Source organism: Amblyomma maculatum, chromosome 1 (genome assembly GCF_055883805.1).
Source record: "Amblyomma maculatum isolate TAMU_Amacu chromosome 1, ASM5588380v1, whole genome shotgun sequence".
Lineage (NCBI taxonomy): Eukaryota > Metazoa > Arthropoda > Arachnida > Ixodida > Ixodidae > Amblyomma > Amblyomma maculatum.
This window is the reverse complement of record NC_139344.1, coordinates 269,076,129-269,094,580: the sequence shown is the minus strand read 5'-3', so window position 1 is coordinate 269,094,580 and position 18,452 is coordinate 269,076,129. Positions and strand designations below refer to the sequence as shown.

The window sequence follows — 18,452 nt, the reverse complement described above, 5'->3', positions numbered from 1 at the left end:
GTGGGCTGATGGACCGGCATCAGCGCCCAAGCGAAACCTTATCGCCGATGAGATTACTCTCTGTATGTTGGATATACAAATGAACGAAACGAGACTATTTCAGATATTCACACATCGACACTCAGCGGAACATGGAACAACGAAAATGCAGCATTTCGGCACGCTGAAGTGTTCCAGCAAATTAAGCATTTATCACCAAGCTTCTCAAATAAGCCTAAATTTTGCAACAAATACTAAATAACACAGTAAATTATATTGTTTGAAGCCTCCTCAGTGTTGTTTGCTATTTAGAAGCAGCTATCAACTTGCGCAAATTTTCAAGTTTTCTTAAGGATATCACGTTCTATTTTTTTTCCCCCCCGGTTTTTCATCCATCGAAGAAAAAAAAAAACAAGAAAAAACAGATTTTTTTTCCACACTTTTTTCTTTTCTTTTCCCAAGCTCTCCCATCTCGATGGGCAATGCATAGCAATCTTTCGTTGTTTACATAGGAAGAAGAAAAAAACCCCAGAGAGCTGCCCGTGGCACGTCATGGCTTGCACGATGCACGCACCCTTTCACGTTTCAGCGAGTGGTACTTAATGACAAGTGAGCTCCTGGCCTGTTTGCATGCCGGTATGCGCAAGCCGCGCTTCATCTTGCTTGTTTATGTCGCAGATCGTTAGGCGTCAGTGCAGAAGGTGCTGATCTAAGAAGGACGGCATCATCAAAACTCGCTCGCTCGCTCGTTTCGGAAAAAAAGACAGGGTAGGCAGAACAGGTAGGAGGGAGGAGAAATGAATAAAAACGCAAAGAAGGAGTATGCGGCTTCAGAAAGAAGAAAAACAGCAGTTGAAAAAAAAAAGACGAGAAGGATCGAATGAAACCGCGGCTTCCATTGAAGGCGATGCCGTACTGGCGCGTTCTCGCCTGGAAACGCGCCAGGCGTCGCGAGCATCATGCGGAGGAGCAAACCGAGCGGATGTTTTGTTCTCTGACGTCACGAAGCGATAAGAGCCGCCGAGAACCTCCCAAGTGCGCGGTTGGTGTTTGCGTCCGCGTCCCTTCGTGCCTTTCTAAAACTTTTTTTTTTTTTTCTCGGTTGCCTACCGCTTTACTTACGCCCGGAGACAAACAAGGAAGAAGCAAGCAAATAAACTCAACCAGGGAACTTCGCTGAAAGATACGCGGGCGCAGCACAGTTTCCGCTCTGCACACCTCTTGGGGCAACGTATGTGATCTCGAGCGGAACTTTTGTGAAAATTTAGAGATAACTGGGCGCTGCCGTTCTCTTTAGGTTGCTGCTGCTCTTTCATGCTTCTTCTCTTTACCACTCCCTCCGTTCTGACTTCTTTCCCTCTCCGGGAAGGAGTCCTTGAAGAGAGAGGGGCTTTTAAGCAACTCGGCTGAACTTGCGCACTTAACGTTCTTGCAGCGTGGCTTTGGGGCCGAGGTAATCCGTCCCCGCCAGACTTTGACAAATAGGCGCCGATCAAATCTGGTCGTTGGCGCGAAGTTGATGCTCTTCTTCCGGCGACTTGGCACTGGCTACGCGTCTGCTGGCTTCGATGAGGCGACGGAATGCGCCCGCCTGCTGTTGCGCTATCGGGGGAAGCCGGATTAGTAACGACAGGGCTAATATATATTTTTTTCATATCTCCGTAGGCGGGCGTTCCTGGAAAGCGCGTGGATTATAGACTCTGTCGATGTCTACTTCGTTTCACGTGGGGCCTTTTGTTTTGGAGGCCGCGTTCAGGGGCAGATGTGATATTCGGTTTCATAAAGCTTCACCTCACGTATGGTTCTTGAAGCTCAGAAACCAGGCGTGTTCACTGGTTGGAAGATGACCCAAACAAATTTTCAACAATTCACATCTAGCCACTGTTTCCACTGATTTCGTCGAATATTTAGGCCAGCGAGATGGGGCTACCAAGCGCAAGTGTACAGGATCGAAAGAAGAAAAACCTGAGGTTCAGCTTCTGTTCGTGTTGAAAAATGCCAAGCATTTCGAGCCCATGATTCGCATGCACAACAAATTAATGCGCAACCCGCTAGTATGAGAAGGAAGAACCAAGGAAGTCGTGCTGCACGAACTTAAGGTGTGCATATGCTATTTACTGTGGTGCAGTGGTCGTGATCATTGCCAGCAGGCAGCAGAAATAAACCCCCCGCTGCGGCAGCCGCATTTTGATGGAAACTATACGATTTTAACATTTATGTGTTTAATAGGTGGCAAAGTTATTCAAGAGCCGTTCGCTAAGCCATCTGCCATATTCCACGCATCACTTTGAGACGTTAAACTCAAAAATCATGCGCCATGTGCATGTTCAGCTCAATATATACTTCAAGACTGGCCATGCTAGAAGAAGAAACAATGGGCTTCTGATGCAGCTCTGTAATGGGCTTTCGTTTTATAACGTTTGCGTGACTTTCGGTAGCAGACGTGCAAGAGACGCAGTGATGATATGAAATGGAGTCTCAAGCAAAGTGCGCTTGTTGGAAAAATATTTTCATTAGAACAAAAAGTCTTATAGCAGCAAAACATATTTAGCAGATTGTTGTTCCGCAGAGGAGAGAGAGAGAAAAGGAAAATTTTCTCAAGTTGGTGAGTTGGCGTGGTTACCCAACACGCGAGCGACATGTGGGCAAGGAGCAGTGGCCATTGAGTTGGCCGTAATGAACAGGGGAAGCGGCCCAGCTTCAGCTTTCAGCGCACGAAAGGGCAAGGGGGTAAGGTGTTGGTGCTACACATAAGCTGTGCTGGGAACTATTCTGTTAGGTTTCAAGTACGCTCATGACTGCCAAAAGCATGCGTTCTGTTTAAGTCTGGTATCAATTTATGGCTCCGTACTAAGCCATTCCGTTCCACGCGTCTGAAGGTCATACGGGCTCTTCCTGCCCGCCCTCTGTACGCGCCTTTTTCGCATTTGATTTCAACAACAGACCGCTTACCGGCACGGCATGCGCAGACAAGATTGTTAGAGGGCAGCTCGATGGCTGCATCGTGTCGAAAAACTGAGCTTGCGAAAAATAATATTTATACCCTTTATTTTTGTTTGTTTTTGCACTCAATAATGCTGGCACTACCAAGGCCGATGCTGCCACCGCCGAAGCACGTCCGTTGTTTATTTATTTTTTTTTAAATTGAGCGTTACATTGTTCGTCGAGGAAACTAACTCATCTATATTTATGCCCTGCCAATGCTTACCCGAACGTCAAAACTGTAGGTCTGCAGCAATGAACCTGTGAAGATTTGTTTTGTTTTAGTTTGGTTTGTGGGGTTTAATGTCTCAAGACGACTCAGGCTATGAGAGACGCCGCAGTGGAGGGCTCCGGAAATTTCGACCACCTAGGGTTCTTTATCGGGCACTGACATCGTACAGCACACGGGCGCCTGGCTTTTCGTCTCCATCGAAAAGCGGCCGATGAGGCCGGTATTCGATCCCGCATCCTTGGGCACCACTGCGCCACCCCGGCGGGTGAAGCTGTGAAGAAGACAAGTGCTGCAAAGCGACCGGGAGAAAGAAGTGTACTAGGGGCGACGCCAAGAGAGGGACAGAGAGGACTTCGTTTGTGCAGGGGGAAACACGAAGATACTGTATCCAGAATCAGGGTCCCGCGAAACGGATTTCGGCGGATATGTAAGGCGCACAACAGATAAATTGGTAGCCTATTTGGCTGACTGATTGATTGCTTAAAACACGTTCGACGTTAGATCAATAGGAAGGACTCTAAGGTATGGAAAGTATAGTCGCAGAGCGGCACCGAGACATGAGCAATGAGATTAATCTCTTCTTCACGGAGTGGCCGCGGCTGAGGCAGATCACGATAGTGGGCTTCTGTCCAGCAATTAATCTGACTGACCTCACGATAGTGGTGACATAAAATGATTCATCCATGCGACATACACAAAACGCGACACTTCGGAACCTGTATTACGGGCGTCTGAATTTGTTACAACCGTGTGAGGGTGCCCATTACAAGGGGGCTGCGGTAACTGCCGTTGCACGGGGCGTGCCGAGACACACGAATGGCGTCCGCGTTCGGCAGTGTTCCCTGTGGAAGCACCGTCCCGACCTCACCGTGGGAATCAGCGTCGTAGCCACTGCCATGGTATTAGCCGCGCGCACTCGTCCAGCGGCGCGGGAAAAAGGCCGCCGAGTCTGCTTTGGGGCGAGGCAGGCTGGGAGCCTTGGGCGCCCGCGGTGCGGGCCCGAGGCTCTTTCTATTGATCAGGCTCGCCGCTACCAGGCCGCGAGGATCGAAGCGGCTTGCAGCGGGCGCACAGACGCTCTTGCTCGTTACGTGGCTGGATATTTACTTGGCCCGATTATTATGATGATGACGGCGCGGCCGTCCCAACGAGCCAGCCGCCGCCGCCGCTGCGCCGTTATTTCCCGGGAGCTGCTGGGCAAAGCCCGCTGCCTTCCGAGAGACGCGGCAGGGGAGGAATAAAGGGGGAAATAGCTGGTGGCGAACAACAAAAACGACGCCGATCAAGGGGAAAAACTGGCGCTCTCTTTGCTCGCGCTTGCCGCAGTTTTGCGCAGTCATTATGGACGCGTTAATTGGTTTCGTTCCATAACGATGAAAAACGAAAACAGTCGGAGCGCATGAAAAAAAAAAGAAAAAAAAAGAAAAGAAAACGACATGAATGCAGAGTGAGTTAGGAGCGGTGGTCAAGCCGACAGGGACCGGTGTGGCCGAATCAACGGAAGCGAGTCGGCGACGGCGGCGACGCGACGAAAAAAAAAAAAAAAAAAAAGCAACGTAACGACCAGACGGGAAGGTCGCGTGTTGGGCTGCCCTTCCGGTGAGCTGGAGACAGATTTGGTGCCGCTTAATGATGGCCGTCTGGTAATGAACGCGGGCTCACGGCGAGCCAGGTTCACCGGGTGGGACACTGGCCGTTGGCTAGCGATTCGATAGTGACCGAACGCGACCTTGGGGGACGCGGGCGTGCTCTCGTTAGTCGCCTGCGGATGATCGAGCATGGGCCGCAGGGGCGAGCGTTGCGAGGCTCCTTCCGTGCCTACCGAAGCATCTCTCGCCGTTGCCGGTTTCTCGCGGGATGATCACCTGGCGGAAAACCCGCTTAGGGCTCAGATAGGACGGCCGAGCGTCGTCGTCTTCTGGGCACCTTATCCACGGACGCCAGCCCGGCTTTTGTTGACTGCAAGAATCTAGAGGCTTAGCCGGACTGTTTCCGCAAATTCCCGCTCGTGAGGTGATGAGACAAGGGTGGCTCGAGAGCTAATAGTGAGCTAATATGCAGGCATGCAAGGGACTCTCTGGGACGGTGTCTGCCAAGCTTCCAGCGCTCCGTGGTGATTGGTAGCCTGCGCCACATTCTCAAGGCGCCTGAATACTCGCAATATTGTCACACATTGCAGAATGCATTGTCCTAGTTGTGGGTCTACTGTCGTAACCAAATACGAAAGTGAGAGTCAAAGCACAATATTATTTATTATTTATTTTACAGATACTGCAAGCCTTGTTATCAGGCCTTAGGCAGGAGTGGACGATTGAAATCAACAAAAGCAAAAACAAGAAAACAAGATATTATAGACACTGAAGGATAAATCAGAACAAAACACGGGAGAATATTGGCACCATTAAGGTTATTTGTCGAGGAGAGGTGCGGTAGTATTCCATCATTTGAAATGAACAGAACTGTTATTCGGCATGCATCGCGTGAACACCTCCTCTGTTTCTGCCGTTGTTTTGTTCGTTTTCCACGGTATGCTCAGTGACCCGGAGTCGGTCTTTACGCTACCGAGGCTTTAGAGATTGACATTAAGCCAGCGTTGCTGCAGAGGGGGACGGAGGCCATAACCGGGGCTCATCAAGAGAGCCGTGATCACGCAATTACGCTGGGGAGCATCGCGCTTTCGCATTACCATGGTCAATTTATTCTGGGAATCTGCGTCTATTCTGAACCTTCCGACGGCTTTCCTATCTGTGTCCTTGGTTCGATCTGCTGCTGCATATCACAGCATGCCGGGTCTGTTTCAGTTTGTGTTCACGTTTATTCGAGTCGGTGTAGACGTACTCGCTTCATTGAATTTGGTTCTTGCAGCACTTACTTGCAACGTCTGACGTTAAGCACCATTGAAAAAAAAAAAAAAAAAAAAAACAAATACCACAGCGAACAATACGATGCCAGTGAGGAAAAGAAAGCAGTTCCTTCTCACAGTGGCTTAATAATTTTGCTGTAGAAGGTTGCTCGAAAGAAGAGCAACCACAGTGACCTACATCTTATTGCTTCCATACTCTCGATGGTGCTTTATTAGAGTCACCGAATAGGATCCGAGTTGCGGTTGGTTGCTTGGACATCGCGTAAATTCATCAGCTTGAATAGAGCAGGCTGTATTTTATAATCTGTGCCGGGGCAAGTAGCGATGGGAGTTTCTCATATCTGCCGCAGCTGCACTTTCTACCCTTTATCGAATGTAGATGTTCATTGCAACTCAGATAAAACGAGTTTGTTAAAAAAACGAACTAGAGGGAACGTTAAGTGACCTTAATTTGGAGTGCAATATGGTGCGGCATTACAACTGGGCATAAGAAGCCATGCTGCTCATACATGCTGCTGTCATTGTAGCCCAACGTGCTCGTTGTCGGTGTGCACCTTCCGATACTCCTTGGATGGCGAAATGAAAGAGAGGGTGGGTGGGAATGTTTTTAAATCGTCGGCTATAATTTTTCTTTACGCATATCAAAAATTAAACTTTGTCGCATTATTCCCTATCGGCCTATCATCACGCACATCAAATATTATCAAGTATCAAAATACTAGCGCACCAGGAAGAAAGTGACGTTTATTAATATTCAAAACTTCAAAATGTCTTATTTCGCCCTATTCCATGCGCCAAAATTACAGTGTGCTGGAGACAAAATTAGACGTCCTTTCAAAATCAACAAAGTGTTCATTCTTGCATTGTATGCCCACAGAGTTGGTTTTTAGGGTATCTAGGTATTCTTTACGAACCCATCTGAATCACATTCATTGCACGCAGACCGAGCCCGGCACTGCTTTGCTCCATGACCCACTGCAGTCTACATAGTTCTACCGCCGGGCTCGGCCTCTGCGTGCAGCCTAGCTGCGCGACGTTTTTTCTATTTCTTTTTTTTTTTTATCATTGTTGCGATGTGTCCCTTCGGCTGCTCTTTCGCTGAGACGTGTTGAATCGACCCATGAATAGGTTCGATCTGTAGCACGAGCACGACCTTTCGATCGAACGTGATTGCAGGCCAGACCGAACAGACCTTCCTAAATTGCCAAAATGAGTTGTCAGATAGCAGCTAAAACCCATCGGACAGAATGTGATTGTGATTATGAGATCCTCTTACTTTTTTTACTTTTTTTTTTGGGGGGGGGGGGGGTGAGGGGGAGAGGGGGAGGTATCTTTAGGGCAAACGAAAACGCTTGATGGCACCGGTGCTGCTTGCGCTTCTTTAGGAATTTTGTAATGTTTTTGGCTCGCTATTCGGCAATGGTTCTTTTCCATCCGTGCATTCGCAGAGTACGAGAGAAGTGGTAAAACATTCGTAGTGATTTATACCAAGAAATAACGCAATTACACTTACTTTAGCCACTCAGCAACATCTCAACGTCACGTTTCGCCCCACGTGCAGCATGCTCCTTAACTAATTAGGGTGCGAAGATTCAGTTACTTGGTAGAGAATAGGACTGAAAGGCAGTGCCAAAGATTGCTCCAACTACCGCACGATCGCGCTTATTTCGCATGCTAGCAAGGTGATGTTGAAAATCCTCTAAGGTAGGCTGCAGCAGTATGTGGATCGGGAGCTTCCGGACGTGCAAGCTGGGTTTCGCAAGGGCAGAGGAACTAGAGACCAAATTGCCAACCTTCGCTGGATCATGGAAAAAGCAAGAGAGTTCCAAGAAACCCATCTACTTCTGCTTTATTGATTATGCAAAAGCGCTTGACTGCGTAGATCACAGCAGATTGTGGCAAGCTCTCCAAGAGATGGGAGTTCCAATTCACCTCATCTGTCTCCTCAGGAACCTGTATGAAGGGCAAGAGGCCACAGTCAGAACTGGGCATGGTCTTACTGATTGGTTTCCGATTGAGAAAAGAGTGAGACAAGGCTGCATACTGTTGCCCTGCCTATTTAACCTATATGCAGAGTGCATCATGAGGAAGGCCGGTCTGGACGAGTCTTCAGCTGGAGTGAAGATTGCTGGAAAACGTATCAACAACCTCAGATATGCGGATGATACCACTTTAATGGCAGAAAGTGAAGTGGAACTCAAGAGACTTCTGATGCGTGTACAAGAAGAGAGTGAGAAGTTTGGGCTTAAACTGAACATTAAAAAGACAAAGATAATGGCGTCTTGCCCTATCAAGTCCTGGAGCATCAATGGACAAGAAGTGGAAGCTGTGCCAGATTTTCTCTTCTTGGGCTCCAAGATTACCTCGGAAGGAGACTGCAGCCATGAAACTAGGAGACGCCTGCTTCTGGGAAAGAGGGCAATGGTTAGCCTTGACCGCCTAGTAAAGAGCAGAGACATTAGTCTGCCAACCAAGATCCGTATAACTCGTGCTATAGTCTTTCCAGTTGTGATGTATGGATGCGAGAGTTGGACTGTGAAAAAGGCTGACCGCCGAAGAATTGACGCGTTTGAATTGTGGTGCTGGCGAAGACTCTTGAGAGTTCCTTGGACTGCCAGAAGATCAAATCAGTAGATATTGTCGACCACAAACCCTGACTGCTCATTGGAGGGTCAAATTCTAAAGTTAAAGCTCAGCCACTTTGGTCATCTGATGAGAAGAGAGGAGTCGCTGGAGAAAGATTTGATGTTGGGAAAGGTTGAGGGTCGCCGGAGAAGGGGTAGGCAGCGAACGCGATCGTTAGATGGCATCCTCGAGGCACTGCAGATGAAGTTATGTGATGTTAGGAAGATAGTGAGAGACCGGAAAGCGTGATGTGACATGGTCTATAGGGTCACGAAGAGTCGGACACGACTGAACGACTGAACTGAACTGAGAGAATAGGACTAGTAAGAATTGCAATAACAGAAACTTTTGAGCTAATCAATGACTTCTGGTTGAGCTGCACAGATGTGAAAAATGCGGCGTGTAGAATTTCGTGTCTCTTTGGCCCCATTCTCGCTTATCAAGGCTAACTTCGCAACACTTTTTTTTTTTGCTTTAGAAAGGCGCCATTCTAGTTATTCTAGTTAACTTTACACCAACTTGTAGCGGACATAAGTTGGGTCATACCTGTTAAATATCAAGCTTATATGGTAGCCGATTTAGACATTATAGGTAAGGCTTGCTGCCCCTTCTCCCTGTCGTGACTCTGGGACTAAGTCGACCCGGCCTTCACTTGGTAGCGTGCAGAGACTCCGGGTTGATGAAGGATTGAATCTTCGAAGTTAACTTATTTACATGTAAAAAAGGGTATATCAGCAAAATGGCAAGCATTAAGAGTTCATAGCGATAAGCGTCTGGATGAGCCGTTTACCCAGGGCTCAGAGCGTCATTTCGTGCTCTGCAACGTCCTTAAATCCCCTATGTCCAGCCCTTCTCTGAAGATGCTGACCAATCAGTTCCAGGGCACACCCCTCAGATATCGGCAACCAATTGAACACACCACTGCACTGATGGTCTGATGCACTGACTGGTCCAGTATTGTTTCGTCGGGCGTGGTCACTTGTTGTCTGGTAGAGCCTGGGAATGGCGAGGAGGCACATTTCTATTCTTCAGCAAAGACCCGATATTGTGGTTCCGGCAAGTGGATTTCCTTCTCAGAAACCCAAGTGCACGTACGCGCCACATACTGCTCCCAGCATTGTCCCTTTCCGACAATTGCAAATATTTCCTGCATTCCCGGGAATTCCTCTAATGGCCGTATTCGTCATGCTCCTTTCTTGTCCTGTACGTCAGCGGACGTGTCACTCTGTCGTCTCCTTTGGACAATAGGCATTCCTCACTTGACAATAGCGCTTCTCGACGGGAAGGGTGAACAATTGAACAAAAGCACATCCGGCTATTTCTCACAGGGCGACGTTTCTTTGTATTTTTCTTGACGTTCCCTTGACAGGGCCAATTTGGCATTTGCAGGGTCTCGACAAAGCAAAGCAGGCTCACACAAAAAGATTAATGGAAACAGGCTCACTTAGAGCCCTTGCACCAACAGCACATATCCACAGCACATATCCATGCCCACAGGCGAACAATAGAGCGCGCAAGTGCGGACCATGCACGGTCATAACAGTAGATCTCGCTACAAAACGAAAGGGGTTGATTACAATATCAGGAATCAGAACATTGGAAATGAAAAGGCTCTAGAAACAGTTGTTGCAGCGAGAGCTACATTGACCACAACCTCGCCATTTCGCCGTGCTTGTCCGGTGCCTGCCCATGTCTGTCCGAAGAGCGAAGAAAGAAGTCGTGGGAGGCGGTAGGTGGCAGCTGACATTGGCGAGCACTAACTGGCCGTTTGGAAGGAGCTGCCAACTAGAGCCTCTCCCTTCATATGGGAGAATGATATCACAATGAGCCTGCCAAAACCCTTGCATTCACGTTATCCCTATACGTCACGCAGGCACGTTCATACGGCTCGGTTAAAGCGGGGCTTTATATGTTGGCTGGTAGCTTACGCTATCGCACCCTCGCGAAGGTGGGAGTGAAAACAGAGAAAGAGGTGCCGTAGTGGAGGGTGTCGGACCACCGCGCGATAGAGGCCTTCGCCTCATCGCACTTTAGTAATCCAAAGTGTCCTCGAGGATTTTTTTCACGTGCTGGGCAATAGAAATTGCTAATTATGTTATGTGCACATTGCTATCGGATGCTTGTGCGCTTCCGTACAGACAAACAACTTTTTTTTTTTTTTTTTTTCTGTCCGACAAGAAAGGCATGATGACCGCACCTTAAACGGAACGTCGCGCTCCACTTGTATCAGCGCACCTGCCCGTTGAATCAAACTTGGAGCCCTGTTCGAAACTTTGCTCTCGCGAACGGAGCACAGGTCAACCATCGTTCCGTCACTAGTAGAAGGAAAGAAAAGGTGCCGGAAATATTTTTTCTCACTTCCGTCGCGTCATGTGCGTTACAAAACGATAGAGTGGCAGAACAAGCCTTCTGGTCTTTGTCACGCATTGAAGTCACCCAGCTAAAAACTATTTTTCGGGTTGGCGTATGCTCTTTTGTGGACCTCACCGCCAAGCAACCCCCTACCCCAATCCTTTTCTCGTGGCACCCTATCACCGCAAAGTATCGTGGCTAGCCTTTCTATATCATTTGACTGGAAATTGAGGTCAAAACTGAGCTTGTTTCGATTACTGCGTCCTTTAAACTGGATTGGTGGTCGGGTCCAGATAAATTGGTGCCAATTTTGCTCGCAGGTTCTGGAAAAGAAGTGGTGCGAAATTCCGGCCGAAACGTCATCGTGGCTTGCCTGGTGAGTGTGATTTCTTTTGCGCAACTTTCCAATGATCCACAGCGATTAGCGTTCTTTGTTTCTGTTTTTTTTTTAATTTCGCGTCGACGAAAAGGAGAAGAAAGGAGGGGAAGTGCTTTAAATGAAAAGGTGGCGCTCGAAGGAAAATTTGCAAGTTTGCTTTCTGACCGTGACGAGGCAGTCGAAATCTGCACACTCTTGCAACTACTTCATCACGCACGCGCACGCACGCATCAGCACTAGAAGAAGAAGAAAAAAAAAGGCGAAGTATGGCTGCTCAGTTGCGACAAGGACTATTAAAGCGAAAGTGCCTGGAACAACTTTACTGGCTGCGTAAGGAAAAACCTCTCATCGTTACCTCACGGGGAGTACGCAAATGATCGCACTCTGCCCTGCCATGAAGCAGTTAGTTTAGTTCCGTTTTTATTATGCAGCAGTTAAATGTCGATCAAAGAAATGTAGCTATCAGCGGTACTGCCTCATTTATTAGCAATGACAAAAAAAAAAAAAAAAAAATGTGCCTGGAATCGCGGGAATGAAGTGGTCGTGTGCGTAGAGTTTTTTTTTTTTTTTCTTCACTTTATTTTTTGCCACCAAGTAAGCTAAATGACTGTAGTCGGTGCATCACAAGACCAGCTGGAGCACTCGACTCCTTTGAAAAATGATTGAGAGAAAAAAAGAAGAAGGAAGGCTTTACTGCCCAACATGATAACAAGTGAACACTGTGACTGCACGTGTGCACGAATAAGCGAGAGCAGCAGATATCAAAGCTGTGGGACCTTTAAGAAAAAAAAAAAGAAAAAAAAAAGAGAAAAATAAAAACAGCTTTTCTTTGTCGCAGCAATATTTTTTCGTCAGAGGCTTTAATGCGCTGTGCATATGCACTACTGAGCTTCTCTGGAATTAGAAAAGATTGATACTACAAAAAGAACAATAAGCGGAATATCTGGTGCCGCATTTTAAACGCAGTGTGAGTGAACAGGATACAACTATCTGCAGCACGGTACGTGGAGGAGGTCTGCTGATTGAATGGGAGTTTATATACGGAAAGCTTAACTCTGTTCTTGTGCTACGAGTAAAAAGAGTTGACTCGGACCGCATGGCTGAAAGTGCAATACAAATTCGCATCCCAATTAACTCTGCGTTTCTGTATACAGAGGGCTACTTTTTTAGATTTTTCTGTTGTTTTTTTTAAAAAAGCCCTTGGAGATTTATAACGTTGTTTAGAAATTATTTTGCTTGTGTGTGCGTTCGTGTGCCGAGTGGAAGACGAGAAAGGTGAGTTGCAGCTGGACGTGCTAGATCAGCAGGCTACGTTATTGGAAACAGCGCGAGATACAGCAGACGGGAAGCAAGACGAGACGAGCGTCCAACTAGCTCGGCTTTTTCGTATTAATACGTTATTGGGCAACTTCGTTCTTGTGCTAGAGGATTACAAATAATTTCCCGCCGTGCAGCGAGAAGAAACGCACCCAAACCACCTACACGTCGAAAGCGCTCGTCTACTGAGCCGGACGATCCGGGTTCACTTCTCGGCCGTATAATGAAGGCAAAATGCAAAGATGCCAGTGAAATGTGCGTACTCAGTTGAACGTTAAAAGAGCCATGTGAGGTCGAAATTATCCGGAGTTCTCCACTACGGCGTACCTCACAATCTAAGCCATTTTGGGACGTTAAACACCGTAAACAAAGCCAAACTAATTATGTGCATGTTAGACGACAGCCAGATACGGGACCGGTTTGCTCTGAAACCAGAGATATCACTTCATAGAATTCTTGATCATCATATGAAAAACGTATACTTTAAAACGCAATTATTTTTATTCACGCTAATCGTTACGATGTTTACGAGCGCTGGAAAAATTTCGAGTGGAAATACTAAAGCTAGCTAGTTGCAGAGTACAGCTACAAACTTGCAGGAATACGCTTCTTTGCAGCGTCTCATCTCTTGGCGAGGAGTTGTGTAGGAAGTTGCATTTGTGACACATTACAGTGCTGTCATACTTGCTAACGCGTTCACTTGAAGTGTGACAGCCGACATTAGCCACATGCAGCCCTTGGCACACTGCGTAGCTCTCAGACTATGCACGACGGAAGACAATGAAATAGTTTGAGGATCAACAACAGACCACTCCTGCACCACTAATGTATCGCGGGTTCATGACAAAGACAGTAAGCCTACGCGTGTATTTACTGATTCATTAAATTCGCATGAAGTTAAGGTGTTGGAATAGCTGCTTTATGAAAAAGCGTTTCTGCATGCACTTCGCTACTTCGCAGAATGATACTGCTGTAGCCGCCTATGAACAGCAATCGCCAGACGCTGCAGTGTTCATAATGAGAAAAATGCGCTTATCGCTTCATGGGGACACTTCTGATATTTACCTGCTCTCTTCAAATACTCGCCATACCCTCCGAAGTTTCGTTCAGACGCTTGGAAGGCGCAACAGTTGGAGCGAGATGAAATTAAAGTGTCGCAACACAATAGTCGCGCGCCTCTGTGTTTGAGGGGAATTTCGTCGTTCATTTAGCATTTGGATTGCTGCAATCCTCGACCTGTTCTGCGGCGCTAGCGGTTTGTTTGTTGGTCATAGTTATCTTTTTCTGTTTTTTTTTTCTTTCTTTTTTTGCGCGAAGGAGAACCGCGTCAGGTGCAACAGTGTCGAAAAGCTTGTGGTTGCACTCGGTGAGGCAAAATGTGTGCTGTGTGTTAGAGCTGAAATTGTACCCTTTCCGACTACGTCATACGGTGAATTATTATTTTTTTTCCTGCAGCCAAATCTGAACAACCCGAGCTAGAGCTGATACGCACCGGGTTGGCAGCATGGTAGGTTATTGCAATGAAGACTCGATGATACTACCTCCAGATGTTGCCTATAGCTTGTTTTTTGAGCGAACAACGAACAGAACGGAAACATCGTGCATTACGCAAGCGGTTGGTTTCGTGGTCGACGGTATTTATTGTTTCTTAAAGTAGGTACACGTTATCTTTTTTTTTATGTTCTTAATAGAACATTCATATGCTCCATGTGGTGTGCTGTGAGCTGTTCTAGAGGCTTCAATGAGAAAATGTTCAACGGGGGACACTCAAAATTATAAGGGCCAAAGCTTATGGGGGTGTCGTCGTGAAAATCTCGGGGAAAATTTCGGGACGCATTAGAGGTTAATAAACTTGGCACGAACTACAGTACACATATTTGCATTTTGCCTCCCTCGAAATGCGCTCTGCATAAAAAAACAGAACTGTACAGGTTCAACTATTCTTGAACCACGTTTCGCGAGCGTTAGTCTTTGGCCGCCGCCGCAGTCGCTGCTGCCGCTTCGACCTTGGCTCGCTTCCGCGCTTGGTAAGCTTCTCGGTAACGGGCTAGAGTGGCTTCTCGTTGTTCCATGGTTTCAGCAGCCTGTCTGCGGTCTCTGTCTTTAGCGATAGTCTACACCACGCCGTCTCTTGATGAAGATGACGATGTTTGCTGCACAGCGCGAGAGTTCATGGACAAATTATCGGAGCCAGATCACTTTGATATTTGTCATGGGAGTAGTTAGAGCTTGCACGTTATAAAAACAGGCCCCGCTTTTGTGCACAAGTACAACTTTGCCGCCAGTGCAACAAAAGATGTGGTTGAGGCGGTCGTTGTCTTAACGCTGAGATTTTGCGATATCCGCCAACCATTCAGGGCCTAACATTAAAGACCGAGTACGCCCAGAATTCGTGCTCCTTGTGAAATGTATCTCTGTGTTGACTCGATTTGAAATTCTCACGAGCAGTTAGTTTGCAGATGAAATCATACCTTGGCCGTTTATTGAATCTGCATGGTGTTAGAATTTCTGGATTTCTTTGGTACGAAGAGCTGTACACATGACTTGTATAAATGGGCTATGCTTCCAGGTGGACGCAAACTGTGAACTCGGGTATTAATAATTTATCAGTTTTGTATTCAGCGCGGTTAGTATGCATATTTAAATTTAGGACTTGCAGGCAGTCGCATTTAAAGACTATTCTATTTTGTACACATATAATAACGCGCGTGTGCCCTCCGATATATACGGAAGTCAAAATTTCCAGCCTCTCCGTCCAATTACGTATGCGAGCCCGCGGCAGACGAAAAGAAACTCCTTCCTGGAGTGACGCTGTCGTTCCGAATGGCGCTGCGGCGTGATTCCGTTCTCTCAGCGGTAGGGTCCACTCAGCAGCATCACCTAGCGGGAAAAGCAGAAACTTTATGAAATCGAATAATAGCACCAATTAAATGCCCTCATCGTGCAGCTACTATGGCGCAATGGATTAGCGCTACGTTTTTGAACGCCGAAGCTAATGGTTTAATCCCCTTTGTGATATATATATGGCAAATGTCAATAAAAAAGTATATATATATATATATATATATATATATATATATATATATATATATATATATATATATATATATATATATATATATATATATATATACTTTTTATTGACATTTCCATCAATCATCTAAACCACGTTCCACTGGTTTGCGTTATGGAATGTTTTTGAATCTAAGAAGCCGTAAAACCAGGGGTGAACACAGCCTGGAGGCAACATCGTATGTAAGAGTGCGGCAGCAATACATGACACTACCGCACCGAAATCATCTAACGCTTTCCACGGATGTGTGTTACCTTTTAGGTAGTGTTCAGGAAACGTTTTGAGCCGAAATCACCCTTGAACTAGCTGATACACGACCAGGCAGGAGAAAGAATATATTGTTGGACCCTACTGTTGAGAGACCGGAATTACGCGGCGCAGCGTCTGACAAGAATGCGGAGTTACAGGCAACGGTGATAACGATTCTGTCTTGACCAGAGAACAAAACAGCCCTCGCTTCACTTCGCCCGCACAGTGGTTCTTCGATTTCGCGAGCCAAGGAAGGAAATGGTGGGAAAATGTTATCAGCGTCTCCTGTATCTCCACATTATTGCGTCACACCAACTGCGTCACACCAGGTAGGAGCTTCATGCTAAATCTCGTAGTCCCGCATGCGTATAATCAGATGGTTTTGGGCTGACGCTTAGAAGCGGATATTTCAGAACTCAGGGCAGTTTTGAAATCTGTAAAAAAATATGAGTCTTTGAATGTCACTGCCTACAAATTTTCAATATAATGATTATATGCTAACTTAGACAGTTAATCAATGGTTTTAGATAAACATTGAGTATACGATCACAATAATTTTCAAAGTTTGTGTACGCTAGGCCGCATACCCTATTACACAAATGACTTTTACATACTGCTCTTCCTATATATCGTTTAAATATAACTGGAAAGTATAACTTTGAACACCCTGTATATCGAATGGTAAATGTTTGTGCATGGCTATTATGTAAACTTGGCTATTGGGTAAGTCATGAGGCATGCTCTGGAAATCGGGACTTAACGAGGTGTTCAAATTTTTCTAACTTCACAGGGCTTACATTTTGAAACCTGCTTTCATACCTTCTTCTGGGCCCCAAATAACCGCAGTAGGCTTGTCACGTGCTGTGCGGCTGCTTCGCTGTAAGGGAAGGCGTTCAAACGTCGGTACTGCATGCCTGAGATATTCTAGTGGCAAGGTGAATAACACTTTATCCTTCTAAAACGCTGCACTTGGTCTTCACCTTTATGGCTGAAAGCTCAGCGTTTCGATTCACACCATCACTGATATTTTTAAGCGCCCATAGCTCGTAAGAAACAGTTTATGTATAGTCCTGTGGTCTGTGCTATGTTTTGTCAAGAACTTAGCCGGGGCTAATTCCTTTGCTAACGGATCCTGCGTCATTCTTTTTGCGCATATGACTCCAGTGTCTCTCGGCTACGGGTTGAGGACTGCTGCAGTGGGCGTAACCCTCCTCTACTGTGTTAAAGAACGCAGCCGGTGCGAGGAAGGCTTTCTTTCTTTTTAATGCGTAAGCATTAAGTGGGTATGTCGGCAGGGGCGCATCATCATGAGTTTGTCCTCACGATTACGTTCGAACGAAAGGAGTTATAAGAAAATATGTTTTTATTAGATAGAGAATGAAAACATCTCGCTGGGGAAAAATTTGATGCATGCGGGTAAGTTAGGTAACTAATTAGAACGAATTAATTCAATCCGACATGGAAAATCCAGGAGGGGTAATGGCGACGTCCAAATGGGGTGACGTGGTATTCAACTTCCGATGACTTGGACCCTAACTTCTGGTGGCGGGAAATCTGAAATATTTGAAGGTGAACGAGCGGGAAAGGGCGTGATTTATGTGCACAAATAGGTGGGAATGGCTAGAAAGTGTATGCAAAGAGATATTCAACCAATTAAATTCAGTCTGAAAAATTCCGAGATTACTGTAATCAACCAACTGTAGTCTGAAAAATTCCTAAAGCACTGCAGAATCTGTGCAGTAATGCGAAAGCCTGGGCGTTGCTGCTGCACACGGTACATCGCGCGCCCCTTTTCGAACACAACCAGAGTTTCGTTGAACGCATCAAAGATAACCGGCGTTCTGTAATTGGTTTACAGAAAAGGAAAGGCGCAGTATATCTGTCACTCTCAGAATTCCGCTGACACATCTCGCGGATAACACAGTAACGCTCAGGCTTACGCATTTCTCCAGTGCAGATTCTGCAGTGCTCTCGGAATCTTCTTTTTTGTTTTTTACAATCTGTTGGGGTAAAAACATAGATGTCCTTTCTGCGAGGAAACCTTATTGTGCCCAATCATCTCACGAAGTGCACATGGCGAAGCGGTTTGGTACGAACAAGCAGGTAAAGCGTCGCCGAGTGTCAGAAAAGTTGGTCCTGATAGTGCGTCCCTAGCAAGGATCGATTCGATTCTTTCTCCTGCCACGAACTTGGAGCTATCTTCCTCGATCAGATAGTGCTTTAAGCCGAGCGCCACGGTGCTTATCCATGCCATCGGTTTCTGTGGCGTCTACAAAACGTACGGAGTCGAATTCTGAATAGCGAGGGATATGCTAAGAAGACTGTCATTGCATTGCATTGCAGGAAAGTCACATCGATAGGTGGAACGCACCTCCACTCCCGCACCGCAAGCGCACCTCCT

General features: G+C 46.6%; 1 long non-coding RNA gene across 1 annotated transcript in view; it reads left to right on the top strand.

Annotated features, from left to right (window-relative positions):
• Nucleotides 1-18,452, top strand: part of LOC146206502 (uncharacterized) — a 254,334-nt gene that overhangs the window by 146,198 nt on the left and 89,684 nt on the right. Inside the window, exon 2 of the long non-coding RNA XR_014704447.1 lies at nucleotides 11,354-11,409. This is a non-coding gene — a long non-coding RNA (uncharacterized LOC146206502). The remainder of the gene's footprint in view (nucleotides 1-11,353; nucleotides 11,410-18,452) is intronic.